The 13939-nt window shown below is 47.4% G+C and overlaps 1 protein-coding gene and 1 long non-coding RNA gene across 4 annotated transcripts in view; one reads left to right on the top strand and one right to left on the bottom strand.

The window, feature by feature from the left end:
* Positions 1–13939, bottom strand: part of PTPRE (protein tyrosine phosphatase receptor type E) — a 183148-nt gene that overhangs the window by 138732 nt on the left and 30477 nt on the right. The gene's annotated exons all lie outside the window — the stretch shown is intronic.
* Positions 2151–8022, top strand: LOC133070530 (uncharacterized). 3 transcript variants are annotated; one of them, XR_009696169.1, is made up of 4 exons: positions 2151–2573; positions 4175–4244; positions 4369–4542; positions 5684–8022. It is a non-coding gene; the product is annotated as an uncharacterized LOC133070530 (long non-coding RNA). The 3 variants fall into 3 exon arrangements; XR_009696168.1 differs by lacking the exon at positions 2151–2573 and having other exon boundaries at positions 4027–4244; positions 5684–5786; positions 7599–8022; XR_009696167.1 differs by lacking the exon at positions 2151–2573 and having other exon boundaries at positions 4028–4244.

Below are 13939 nucleotides of genomic sequence, written 5' to 3'. Positions count from 1 at the left end.
GCCCTTTGTGACCCTATGGACTGCAGCACATCAGGCTCCCCTGTCCTTCACCATCTCCCAGAGTTTGCTCCAATTCATGTCCATTGAATCAGTGATGCTGTCTAACCATCTCATCGTCTGTCATCCCCTCTCCTCCTGTCCTCAATCTTTGCCAACACAAGGGTCTTTCCCAGTGAGTCAGTTCTTCGCATCAGGTAGCCAAAGTATTGGAGCTTCAGCTTCTGCACCAGTCCTTCCAATGAATATTCAGGGTTAATTTCCTTTAGGATTGACTGGTTTGATCTCCTTGCTGTCCAAGGGACTTGGCCCTGAAATGAAGGCAGAGAGTCTGACTTCTCATCTCTTTCTTCCTATAGCCTTGAGCAGGACTGGCCACTGAGGAGGTGATCAATACTTCTTTGTAATGGCACAAATGGTCATCAGACTCTCACCAGCCATGTACTTCAATGCGATTTTTGCTTTGTGTTTAGGCCCTGTGGCAGAATCTCTCAGCAAATACCTAAGTTATCTAATTTGTTACTGAAGCTAAATTGACACACATTTATTTTTAATCATTTGAGGCTTTCAAAACATTCTATGTGTTTATCCTTTAATATAAACATGGAAACTTTTAGAAGCATCATTTCATTCACACCACAATTTGTCCCAAGGACAATTTTCCCAACGTTAAGCGCCAACAATGTTAGATAGCATCACTGACTCACTGAACATGAATCTGACAAACTCTGGGAGATAGTGAAGGACAGAGGAGCCTGGCGTGCTATAGTCCCAGGAGTTGCAAAGAGTCAGACATGACTTAGCAACTGAACAACAACGTTACCATGTTTTGGGGACAGTAAATAGAGAAAATTGAAATTCATTTGAAGCAAGATAAGAGAAGTTCAAGAACTAAAGTTTAATGGTGTGGGTTTTCTCAGAATGTGCTGAGCTTATGGGATCTTTCCTTTTTAACTTTTTATTTTGCATTGGAGTATAACTGATTTATCACATTGGGTTAGCTTCAGGTATATAGCGAAGTGATTCAGTTACACATATACATATATTGATACTTTTCCAGGGTTTTTTTCCCACATAGGTTATTACAGAATATTGAGTAATTGAGTATAGAGTTCTCTGTGCTATACATAAATAGGTACTTGTTGCTTATGTGTCTTATGTATAGTAGTGTCTGTCTGCTGATCCCAAACTTCTAATTTATCTCTGCCCTACTCCTTTCCACTTTGGAAACCATAAGCTTGTTTTCTGTATCTGTGAGTCTGTTTTATAAATAAGTTCACTTGTACTATTTCTTTTAGATTGCACATATGAGAGGTACCATCTGTATCTTTACCTTTCTCTGTCTGACCTGCCTCACTCAGTATGATGATTTCTCGGTCCATCCGCGTTGCTGTCAATGGCAGGAGTTCAGTCTTTTTCATGACTCAGTAATATTCCACTGTCTGTATGTGCCACACCTTCTTTATCCAGTCACCCGTCCGCGGACATTGAGGTTGCTTTCCCAAGTCCTTTCCCAGTGGGCTAATCTTTCCAGCTGGGCTCTGACAAGAGGCGCCCAATGAGTGCAGCTCAACCACTTTGTCTGGAAGGTCGGCGGGGGCCTGTAAGTCAGCTCTGACAGCCTCGGAAGGCTGAGGGCAGCAGATGTGCTTCCGGAACAGCTGTGAGAGACAAGGAGGCCCCTCCTTCTTCTGTCACAGCAGCGGATTATCAGCTTGACCCAGGCGGTTGGAGGAGCCCCACCGCCTCCTGACGTGCCTGGCCTGTCAGCCCTCGCCTTTCCACAGGACCGGAAGTCCTTCCCCTGACCCTGACCTTGACCCTGACCCATCCCCGTCCCTCTGGGGCTGCCCTCGCCTCAAGCCGCGGCCTCCACACAGCAGGCCCCTCTCAGGGTCCCTCGGAGACGCCTCAGGGTCACGGAGTCACTCAGATCAAATGGCCCCCAGAGGTGACCCACCACCCTCTCCTCAGCAGCGGCACAGGACCAGAAGAAAGCCCAGGGTCGGGAGGGATGGGGACAGATAAACACAGAGCGCCCGCCCGCGTGTCCGTCCACCTCAGAGCGGGAAGACGGGCGGGGCGAAATGACGCGCCGGGGAAGGAAGTGCGTCACCACAGGAAAACGGAATGGCTCCGGCCCCACCGTCGGAACTCCGGAGGAAGCCTCGCTCAGCCCCTTGTCTCCCGCCGGCTTGGCCGGCCCTGGGGACACCTGACCCACTTCCCCGAGGCCGCGTTGTGGCGGAGCGTCTTTGGTGGACGGCCCAGCCCGGGTCGTGCGGAGGGCAGCTCCCTCACCGTCGGAGCTGGCGACGTGTGTCCCGAGCCGGGGGCCGCGTCTCGTTCGGCCCGGCGTGGGGAAGCAAGGCCCGGGGCCTCTGGGTGAGGAGCCCAGGGCCTGGCTGGCATCCGGTCCGGGGCCTGAGGTGCGGGGCCAGACGCAGCCACTGGGTCTGGAGGCTCCTCCATGTGGACCCGCCGGCCAGCTCCTGGAGTGAGCGCACTGCCCCCGCGTCCGAGTCACGGGGGTGGCTCGGCCCATGGGGGAAGGCTGCTGCTGGAGGGGGAGACCGGTGAGTCCATCTTCAAGCCCCCTGAGCTGAGCTCCGGGGACGCAGGGACGTGAGCGAGGGCAGGGTGGGCCCTCAGCGCCCAGGAGAGGAGGCGCTGGCCGCCAGACGGACGCCATCACGCCTGCAGGCGCTGTGACCCTCCCGACGACCCTCCGTCTCCCCAACCTGACCCCCTCCCTCCCGCGGCCCACCCCATGCAAGGTGGTGCTCCCCCCCAAGCTGTCTAGTCGATGGGGGGCTGTCCTGGTGCTTCCCGCTGTTACCCCAGTCACCTATCTAGTCATCTGGCTGACTTAGTCATCTAGCTAAGATACTGCATCCTGAGAGCTCTGCTTCCTGAACTCGTGGGACCGGCCCGCCGACAGCATCCTCTTGGCCCCCAACCTGACTGCAGGGCGCTGAGGCCTCTCCCCGCAACGACCTTCCCACTGGTCTTTGCTTCCACCAGCCTGTTGCCCACACGGAGCCAGAAGGTCTGCTCAGACACACAGATCCCCCACTTAAATGCCGCACGTGGTTTGCCGCACTGTCCCCAAGCCCCTTACAAGCCCTTCATGATCTGATCTCGGCTACTTTTCTAGCTTCATCAACCTTCGCATCCAGGGGTAATTCATGCACCTACCTATCCATCCACCTCTCCACCCTCCTGCATCCAGCCACCCATCCAATCAACGTCTGCGTCCCAGAGCTGCTCACCTGGGCCTCACGGCACTCTCATTATGATGACAGTGGCTAAAATCTTCCTCTTAGTCCTAAGTCCTGCTTTATCCTCCGGCTGCTCTCCTAGATCCCCAGGGCACCCTCTGCACACTTGGATTTCAGCCCTGTCGTCAGTGGGGCCCTCATCTGTGGCCTCCCTCCGCCCTGTCCACTGGTTGATGTATGTCCCTGATGGAGACCCCTTCACCTTCTCCTGAGCTCCCCCCATCCCCCGACTTGCAGGAACAGCCCCAGCACCCCACGGGGACCCCTCCTCCTCCTTACCCGAAGTCTGCAACCCGAGCGGCAGTCTCCCCTCCATGTGCCTTCCCCACCCCGGCCCGTGCTGCCCACCCCAGCGGGCAGGCCCAGCTCCGGGCAGGGCCACTGCCAGTCCAGTCTGCCTGTCCAGCTCCTCGGGAGCAGGGCCTCCCCAGCTCTGTCCTGGGGACGTCCGGAATTAGGAGTCAAAGGAGGACAGAAAAACCCCGGGGGAAGGGCTGGCCACAGGACAGAGTGAAGTCATGCAAGTCTCTTCCCCAGTTCCATCTGCCTCAGAAATGAGGTTGGGGGTGCCTCTCCAGCGGGAGAGACCTTCAGACCTCTCCAGGCAGCAAGACTCCCAGTGGGCCGGGTGGGGGTGGGGGTCCTCAGGTGCCTGCAGCCTGGCCTGGGTGGGGAGGGGCCTGCACCGTGCTCCCTCCCAACAAGGACTCAGAGTGAGGTGCTCCCAAGCCCCGCCCCCGCCCCTCCTTCCCCGCCCTTCCTTCTGTGTGGGAGGACACAGGGTAGGGAATTCCAAGAATCAACAGAACTGGAAACAGAACTGGAGGGATCCCGGTGGAGTGGGAGGCAGCAGCTAGGTGGGGACCAGCTGGGCTGGGCGCTATTCCTCCACACAGACGTCACAGACACGCCGAGATTGGCCGGGGGAAGAATGAGAGCCTCCTGAGATGGTCCTGATTTTTAGAGGTGAGCATCCTTTTATCCAAAGCTGATGCAGACAGGACCACATTCTGCTCGGAACCACGAATGCAGAGAGGGTTTCCTTAAAAGGCCTCTTATCAAGTTTAAAGACTCTTACTGCTTTTGTTAGGACAGGATGTGGTGGTACCTGGCCGAGCAACAAGAGACGGATATAACGGATAAAAAGATCACTGAGGTTTCTGCTAGACTGAAGAGGGAAGAAGACAATTCTCAAGAACCCGGGTCTGTGTGATAGAAAAAGAGTCTGGACTCTCCTAGATGCTGTCCTCAGATTCTGGCACCGGTAGGAATTTTTAAATTGTGGTGGAGACTGCTTCCCCTGTGGCTCAGTTGGTAAAGAACCAGCCTACTATGTAGGAGACCTGGGTTGATCCCTGGGTTGGGAAGATCCCCTGGAGAAGGGAAAGGCTACCCACTCCAGTATTCTGGCCTGGAGAATTTCATGGACTGTAGGGTCCGTGGGGTCACAAAGAGCCAGACAGGGCTGAGCAACTTTCACTTTCAATACAGACTGAACATAAAATTTACCATTTTAAGCCTTTTTGAGTGTACAGTTCAGTGGCATTAAGTCCCTTCACAGGGCCACCTTCACCACCAGCATCTCCAGAACTTTTTCATCTTCCCAAATGGAAACCCCACACCCATTGAACATTTCCCATCCCCTCCTTCTCCAGCCTCTGGGAACTTCTTCTCTGCTTTCTGTCTCTGTGAATGTGACCATCCTAGGAACCTCCTCTGAGTGGAGTCACACAGGGTTCATCCTTTGTGTCCAGCTAATCTCACTGAGACCTCAAACTTCATCCATTACTATAGCTGTGTCCACATTCCCTTTCCAAGGCTGAATAATACTCCATTGCATGGACAGACCCCATTTCATTTATCCATTCTTCTGTTGATGGACTCTTTGCATGGCTTGGCTTTCAGGTCTAAAGACAAAGGGTCAAACTGAACTTGATCCAGTTGACCTTTCAAAGACAAGGGCCTGTTAGTTAATTCAATTGTCAAAATCAAGGCTATCATACAATTGAATGAAAATTTTTTATTTTATAAAATTTCGCTAGAGACAGGCAGATGCCCAGCACCCACCCCCATGACTTCCTCATTTCCTCAGTCCTCTTCCAGTCCTACTGGTTTTTACAGCCTCTGATCACAAGCAGAGGGAGCGAGATTCCTGGATTCCCTTTCCTTAAAATGCCTTCCTAGAGCGTGAGGGTCTCCTCTCATTGCTTCCGGCCGGGCGGTCTCCGGCTCCCTGGCAGGTCGAGCGGAGTGTTTGCACAGTTGACGGGACGGCAGGAGAACCAGGCTGCACTGGGCGATGCTGACCTACTTTCTCCCTGTGAGAAATTATAAGAAGACGCTAGGCTTGGCAGCTAAGTGTCAACATTTTGCTTGTCTCCTTTGCCTTTTTTTTCTCCCCCTAGTGATGCAGTCTACAGCCTCGAAGCGGCTTTGCACTTGACCTGGGGGAAGGCTGGGCTGCCTTGCCACCTTCTCTTTTCCTGCTCTTCAATCACCTGGCTGCAGGTAAGGGCACCCAGGGCCTGAGTCCATGAGTCAAAGGAGCCTGGATATAGAGACAGAGCCTTCAAGAATGCCCGTGGGGACTCAGGGAGATGGAGGAGGCAAAGGCGCACTGTGGAAAGGACAGAGGGAGGATTTCTGGAGGTGAAGAAAATAAACCAGGAATGAATCAGTTGTGGGAGGAGAAGGCGACTGCCCAGAGACCACATGCAGCCAGGAGACAGCCTGTTTACCTCACCTGGTATAAAGAATATCCTACTCAGTTGTCCACATTTTTAAATTATATCATCTACATACACAAAGGAGATGGCCAGCTGATCTTGAAAAATCAGATGTTCCCTGCCCCCACCCCGCTGGGCGTACCCTGAGCAGGGCGCCCCCTGTGGTTGGGCGGGTGCTGCTCCTCCCAGCCCTGGTCCCCTGGTCCCCAAACACACCTGCCTGCCGGGCCTATGCCCCGTGACCCCACCCAGGGCTAGGGGACTGGGCACGGGACAGAATGGGCATGCAGGAAATTGTTCCCCTGAGTACTGGCTGTCCAGGAATCCCAGGGCGAGGAAGAAGGCGGTTCTAGCTGGAAAGAAAGTTTAATCTGACGTTCTTGACTTTTAACATTTGGAGACATTCAGAATCAGTGCACTTTCTGCAGCCCTGGCGCAAGTCCAAGCTTTTAAATGGTCTTGACCTTGACTTTGATGCCTGCGGACACTGCAGGGCCTCCCGATTCCACCAGCCCTGCCCCTCCTTCCCGTCTGGTCCAGCCCTGCTCCTGAAGCTCCAGCAGACAAATGCCTGCCTCTGCCAGCTCCTTGCCTCCTCCCGGCCGATGTCCTGCCCTGCATGGGCCCCTGGGGAGGCCCTTCATTGTTAGTTCCCAAGCTCATGCCGGGTTCCTTCTGAGTGCCAGGGGCCGCCAACGAGGAGGGCGTGAGTCAGACAGCACTCAGAGGATGGCAGGATGGGGGTCTCAGAGGTCAGGAGGGGCCTGGCTGGGACTTGACCCTGGGGCTGAGAAGATAGGATCCTTGCATGACGATGACAAGGGGCCTCTAGGGTGTTTAATCAAGGAGGCACTCAAGTCAGAGCAGAGTTTTCAGAAAGACGTTCCGGGAATGGACGTACGGGGTGGACCAGAAGTATGGGTGGGCTGTCCCCACCCGCCTCTCCTCTTGACAGGGACAGAGTAAAGGGTCAAAGTAGGTGATTAAATAGTGAATCCCACTCGGGGACTGTACATAGAAAAATATGGGAGACCCCTGTAAATTAGTGATTACTCAAGAAAGCACAAAACCAAGCTTAACCACAAAACCAAGCAGGCTTGCTCAGCAACAAAACCATGCAACAGAAGTACGAGACGAGCCCCCCAAACAATAAAACCACCGTGGCAAGAGACCCACAAGCTGCCCAGTGAGCTCTGAAGGTTACTGATCCCTAGGACACGCTCTCTGCACACGTGAAAAACAGTGATTTGTGGACCTTGCTTGGCCATGCAGAGACAAGAAAATCCCCCTGCTCAGCCTGGAGGAGGAAGTGATGGTGGAAGCATGACATCTCCTTGAGAAAGACAAAGAAGCTCTTCGGCCTCTCCCCACTTTTCTTTGGATTATAAAACCATAGCCCACTAAGTTCTCGGGCGTGGCATTTCTTGCCTCCTCCGCTGTAAGCCTCACAAGCGTCCTGTTCTAATAAATCACTTCTCACCTACCACCTCGCCTGTCCCTGAATCGTCCTCTGCCCCGAGACATACAGGATTGTGGTTCCGGAGCTCTTCAGAGCCCCCGAAATGGGGCCCATCTCTTTTCTCTGCTCCTCCAGGTACCGTCACCCTGCCCCTGCAGAAAAGTCTCCGAGGTTGTTTTGCACTTCTCACGTATCTGAGCTGCCTGCGCACCTGGACTCGAATCCCAGTGAGGGCTGGTCCACGCTCCCCACCCCTCAGGTCCCCTGCGTGGAGACACAGTGACCTGGGCTCCACGGACCCTTCGAAGCGTGTGCCGCACAGTGGGGCGCAGACAGGGAGAACAGACACAGCAGGAGGATGAGAGGCCAGCATGGGAACACACACATCACCACACGGAAAACAGACAGCCAGTGGGCTCTGCCGTAGGAGCTCAGACCGGGGCTCTGTAACAACCGGGGGGGTGGGGGGATGGGGTGGGAGGCGGCAGGCAGGTTCAGGAGGGAGGAAGCATATGTATCTCTGTGTGTGATTCATGTCGATGTATGGCAGAAACCAACGCAACGCTGTAAAGTGATTACCCTCCAATTAAAAATACATAATTTAAAAAAAAAAGTGCACTGCATGGCTAGTGATCACAAACAACCCTCTGCGTGGGCCTCTTCTTGGTTTTGTTTTTTAAGAAAAACTAGATCTAAAGTGTGAGATTCCTTTCTGGAAAACTGCACACGGCAGTCATCTCCCACAGTTTAACATGTCCTGCCTGTTTTTGCTACAGAGACTAGAATGTTCAAAAAATAAAGAAGGGTGAAAGAATTTAAAAAAAAAAAAATCTCCCAAAGAATTCTACAGTTGAAGGATTGATTCCCTTTCATTTATAGGAGGGAGAAGTTCTAAGCTTTTTACTGAAAAAGCTGTACTGTGAAGCGCAAACAAGGGATTGCACTCGTCGAAATACCTGGAAAAGTGTTTCACTGGAATGTTGTGCTATTTAAAGATAATGAACAGTGGGGATTAGTTCACAGCTTTTGTTCAGAAAGGCATTTACAATGTTGTTCGGAGAAGGAAGCAGCTGTCTGGGGTAGCAGGCCTTGCATGTCAGTTCCTCGAGTTTTTCACAAAAGATCTGATATCAGGACATCCTAACTCACACCAGCGTGGAGCACCCTGGGATTTTCAGGTCCATGCTGGCTTAAGTACACAGATTTGGGGGCTGAGGGTGGAGATATTACGTTAACAGAGGTGGTCGGCTCTGTTTCTGTTTTTCCAGTTTGAAATGCAGAAGCAAGGGTACTAATTTCATCAATTTACACACTTCCCATCCATAGCAAAAAACAATACTAAGAGGTAATAGCATGTGAAAGGTCCCATAACACTGCTTTAAAAAAGGTAAAAACAAAAGTAATATTGATCCACCAATCTCAGTTCTGGGTAAATATCCAAAGGAAATGAAATCATTATCTCAAAGAGGTATCTGCAACCCCATGTTCATTGCATTTATATATAAATCAAGACAGAGATGATGGAATATTACTCAGCCTTAAAGAAAGAGAGAAATCTTGCCATTTGCAACAACATGGGTAAACCTGGAGGACATTACCTGAGTGAAATAAGCCAGACACAGAAAACACTGAATTATCTCACTTACATGTGGAACCTCACTTACATGTGGAACCTCACTTATATGTGGAATCTAAAAATGTTGAACCCAGAAGCAAAGAGTCAACTGGTGGTTGCCAGGGGCTGCGGGTAGAGGAGATGGAGAGAGATCATTTGTAGACACTTTCAGTTACAAGATAAATAAGTTCTAGGGATCTAATGCACAGCATGGTGACTACAGTTAATAACAGTGTATTGTATACTTAAAATTTGCTAAGAGAGTAGAGCTCAAGTGTTCTCACCACACAAACACTAAAAGGTAACCACTTAAGGTGAAGAGTAAAAGTGTTCATCGCCCAGTCGTGTCCGACACTTTGCAACCCCATGGACTGTAGTCTGCTAGGCTCCTCTGTCCATGGGATTCTCCAGGCAAGAATACTGGAGCGGGTAGCCATTCCCTTCTCCAGGGGATCTTTCCGATTCAGGTGTATATTAATTAGCTGGATTGCAGCAATCCTTTCATAATGTATACATAGCAAATCATGTCCTACACCTTAAACATATACAACAAAAAAGCAATGTCAATTCTAAAAATATTCTGGATCAAAGAAAACATAAGATTACTTTAAAAATGTCCATTTAACCAACAATTAGTCATGACTGAGCTGTGCTCCATGATTAGAGCTTAGAGGATCCCAGCTCCATGCACACGCCTCCTAATTAAGGGGCTGCCAGGCTGGCTAATTCACCACTATTATTTGATTGAGAAATTTTGTCAACTCCCTTCACAATGAAGAAATTGGGTCCCAACACGAAAGCAATTTTACACATGTTATGGCAAGATTCAACAAGTACACCAGGGCGCTTGAGTTTTAACCAGCTTCAAACCTACTAGGTTGCTAGTCTTAGACAAAGGAAAATGAAAGCTTTTCTTAAAAAAATACAAGGATTTCTCTGGTGGTACAGAGGATAAGAATCTGCCTGCCAACACAGAGGACACGAGTTTGGTCCCTGGACCGGGAAGATCCCGCACGTCTCCGAGCAACGAAGCCTGTGCACCGTAACTATTGAGGCCTCACTCTAGAGCCCAGGAGCCACAACTGAGCCCACGCACCTCAGAGCCCGGGCTCTGCAAAAGAGAAGCCACCGAAACGAGAAGCCCCTGCACCACCGCAAAGACATCCCCCACTCACCACAACTAGAGAAAGCCCGTGTGTGGCAACAAAGACCCAGCGCAACCAAAGATACGTGAATAAAATAAACAAAGAAAAGTATATGTTTAAAAATATGAGATAGTGCTATCAAACTGAATATTAGCTATACATCTTTATTAACACCTCTAGGTAAGAGCCATGGAGTCTACCACACAGGCACATACACAAAGTTACAGGCACATTATTAAAGGCGTACACCAAACTAGTATACATGGAATGGATAAACAACAAGGTCCTACTGTCGAGCACCGGGTGTAGCATCCTCAATGTTCTGGGATAAACCACAATGGAAAGGAATATGAAAAAGAATATATACATGCATAACTGGGACACCCTGCTGTACAGAAGAAATGAACACAATACTATAAATTGACTATACTTCAATTAAAAAAAAAAAAAGATACACTCAAGAAATTCCCTTTTTTTCCCCTAGCTGAGATATTGATTTTACTTGGGTGAGAAATGATCCTTGGGATTTCTGTCTCCTTATGAGCAAAATGTCATCCCTGGTTGGGCAATTACTAGAACCTCCATTCAGCTTAGAAAGTCTAGGTTTCTAACTACAAATTATGCTCATAATTTGATTTGGGCAAGAGCAGATTTGCAAATCACCTGATTTTCACCAATTCCAACATGAGTGAACTGTACAGGATGGTGGAAAGGCATTTTAGCCAAATGATTCATGACAAAGTGCAATGCAGATTTTTTAAAAGAGCATTGTCTTTGTGCCAGTACCACACTCTGTTGATGACTGTGGCTTTGTAGTAGAGTCTGAAGTCAGGCAGGTTGATTCCTCCAGTTCCATTCTTCTTTCTCAAGATTACTTTCGCTATTCGAGGTTTTTTGTATTTCCATACAAATTGTGAAATTATTTGTTCTAGTTCTGTGAAAAATACCGTTGGTAGCTTGATAGTGATTGCATTGAATCTATAGATTGCTTTGGGTAGAATAGCCATTTTGACAATATTGAGTCTTCCAATCCATGAACACGGTATGTTTCTCCATCTGTTTGTGTCCTCTTTGATTTCTTTCATCAGTGTTTTATAGTTTTCTATGTATAGGTCTTTTGTTTCTTTAGGTAGATATACTCCTAAGTATTTTATTCTTTTTGTTGCAATGGTGAATGGTATTGTTTCCTTAATTTCTCTGTCTGTTTTTTCATTGTTAGTATATAGGAATGCAAGGGATTTCTGTGTGTTAATTTTATATCCTGCAACTTTACTATATTCATTGATTAGCTCTAGTAATTTTCTGGAAGAGTCTTTAGGGTTTTCTGTGTAGAGGATCATGTCATCTGCAAACAGCGAGAGTTTCACTTCTTCTTTTCCTATCTGGATTCCTTTTACTTCTTTTTCTGCTCTGATTGCTGTGGCCAGCACTTCCAACACTATGTTGAATAGTAGTGGTGAGAGTGGGCATCCTTGTCTTGTTCCTGATTTCAGGGGAAATGCTTTCAATTTTTCACCATTGAGGGTGATGCTTGCTGTGGGTTTGTCATATATAGCTTTTATTATGTTGAGGTATGTTCCTTCTATTCCTGCTTTCTGGAGAGTTTTAATCATAAATGAGTGTTGAATTTTGTCAAAGGCTTTCTCTGCATCTATTGAGATAATCATATGGTTTTTATCTTTCAATTTGTTAATGTGTGTATTACATTGATTGATTTGCGGATACTGAAGAATCCTTGCATTCCTGGGATAAAGCCCACTTGGTCATGGTGTATGATTTTTTAATATGTTGTTGGATTCTGTTTGCTAGAATTTTGTTAAGGATTTTTGCATCTATGTTCATCAGTGATATTGGCCTGTAGTTTTCTTTTTTTTGTGGCATCTTTGTCTGGTTTTGGAATTAGGGTGATGGTGGCCTCATAGAATGAGTTTGGAAGTTTACCTTCATCTGCAATTTTCTGGAAGAGTTTGAGTAAGATAGGTGTTAGCTCTTCTCTAAATTTTTGGTAGAATTCAGCTGTGAAGCCATCTGGTCCTGGGCTTTTGTTTGCTGGAAGATTTTTGATTATAGTTTTGATTTCCTTGCTTGTGATGGGTCTGTTAAGATCTATTTCTTCCTGGTTCAGTTTTGGAAAGTTATACTTTTCTAAGAATTTGTCCATTTCATCCAAGTTGTCCATTTTATTGGCATAGAGCTGCTGGTAGTAGTCTCTTATGATCCTTTGTATTTCAGTGTTGTCTGTTGTGATCTCTCCATTTTCATTTCTAATTTTGTTAATTTGGTTCTTCTCTCTTTGTTTCTTAATGAGTCTTGCTAATGGTTTGTCAATTTTGTTTATTTTTTCAAAAAACCAGCTTTTAGCTTTGTTGATTTTTGCCATGGTCTCTTTAGTTTCTTTTGCATTTATTTCTGCCCTAATTTTTAAGATTTCTTTCCTTCTGCTAACCCTGGGGTTCTTCATTTCTTCCTTCTCTAATTGCTTTAGGTGTAGAGTTAGGTTATTTATTTGGCTTTTTTCTTGTTTCTTGATGTAAGCCTGTAATGCTATGAACCTTCCCCTTAGCACTGCTTTTACAGTGTCCCATAGGTTTTGGGTTGTTGTGTTTTCATTTTCATTCATTTCTATACATATTTTGATTTCTTTTTTGATTTCTTCTATGATTTGTTGGTTATTCAGAAGCGTGTTATTTAGCCTCCATATGTTTGAATTTTTAACAATTTTTTTCCTGCAATTGAGATCTAATCTTAATGCACTGTGGTCAGAAAAGATGACTGGAATGATTTCAATTTTTTTGAATTTTCCAAGACCAGATTTATGGCCCAGGATGTGATCTATTCTGGAGAAGATTCCGTGTGCACTTGAGAAAAAGGTGAAGTTGATTGTTTTGGGGTGAAATGTCCTATAGATTTATCTTTGACAAAGGAGGCAAGGATATACAATGGAAAAAAGACAACCTCTTTAACAAGTGGTGCTGGGAAAACTGGTCAACCACTTGTAAAAGAATGAAACCAGAACACTTTCTAACACCATACACAAAAATAAACTCAAAATGGATTAAAGATCTAAATGTCAGACCAGAAACTATAAAACTCCTAGAGGAGAACATAGGCAAAACACTCTCCGACATAAATCACAGCAGGATCCTCTATGACCCACCTCCCAGAATATTGGAAATAAAAGCAAAAATAAACAAATTGAACCTAGTGAAACTTAAAAGCTTTTGCACTACAAAGGAAACTATAAGGAAGGTGAAAAGACAGCCCTCAGAATGGGAGAAAATAATAGCAAATGAAGAAACAGACAAAGGATTAATCTCAAAAATATACAAGCAACTCCTGAAGCTCAATTCCAGAAAAATAAATGACCCAATCAAAAAATGGGCCAAAGAACTAAACAGACATTTCTCCAAAGAAGACATACAGATGACTAACAAACACATGAAAAGATGCTCAACATCACTCATTATTAGAGAAATGCAAATCAAAACCACAATGAGGTACCATTACACGCCAGTCAGGATGGCTGCTATCCAAAAGTCTACAAGCAATAAATGCTGGAGAGGGTGTGGAGAAAAGGGAACCCTCTTACACTGTTGGTGGGAATGCAAATTAGTACAGCCACTATGGAAAACAGTGTGGAGATTTCTTAAAAAACTGGAAACAGAACTGCCATATGACCCAGCAATCCCACTTCTGGGCATACACACTGAGGAAAC

Source organism: Dama dama, chromosome 15, assembly GCF_033118175.1.
Source record: "Dama dama isolate Ldn47 chromosome 15, ASM3311817v1, whole genome shotgun sequence".
Classification (NCBI taxonomy): domain Eukaryota; kingdom Metazoa; phylum Chordata; class Mammalia; order Artiodactyla; family Cervidae; genus Dama; species Dama dama.
The sequence above is the reverse complement of the archived record's forward strand: the minus strand, read 5'-3'. Positions and strand labels throughout refer to the sequence as shown.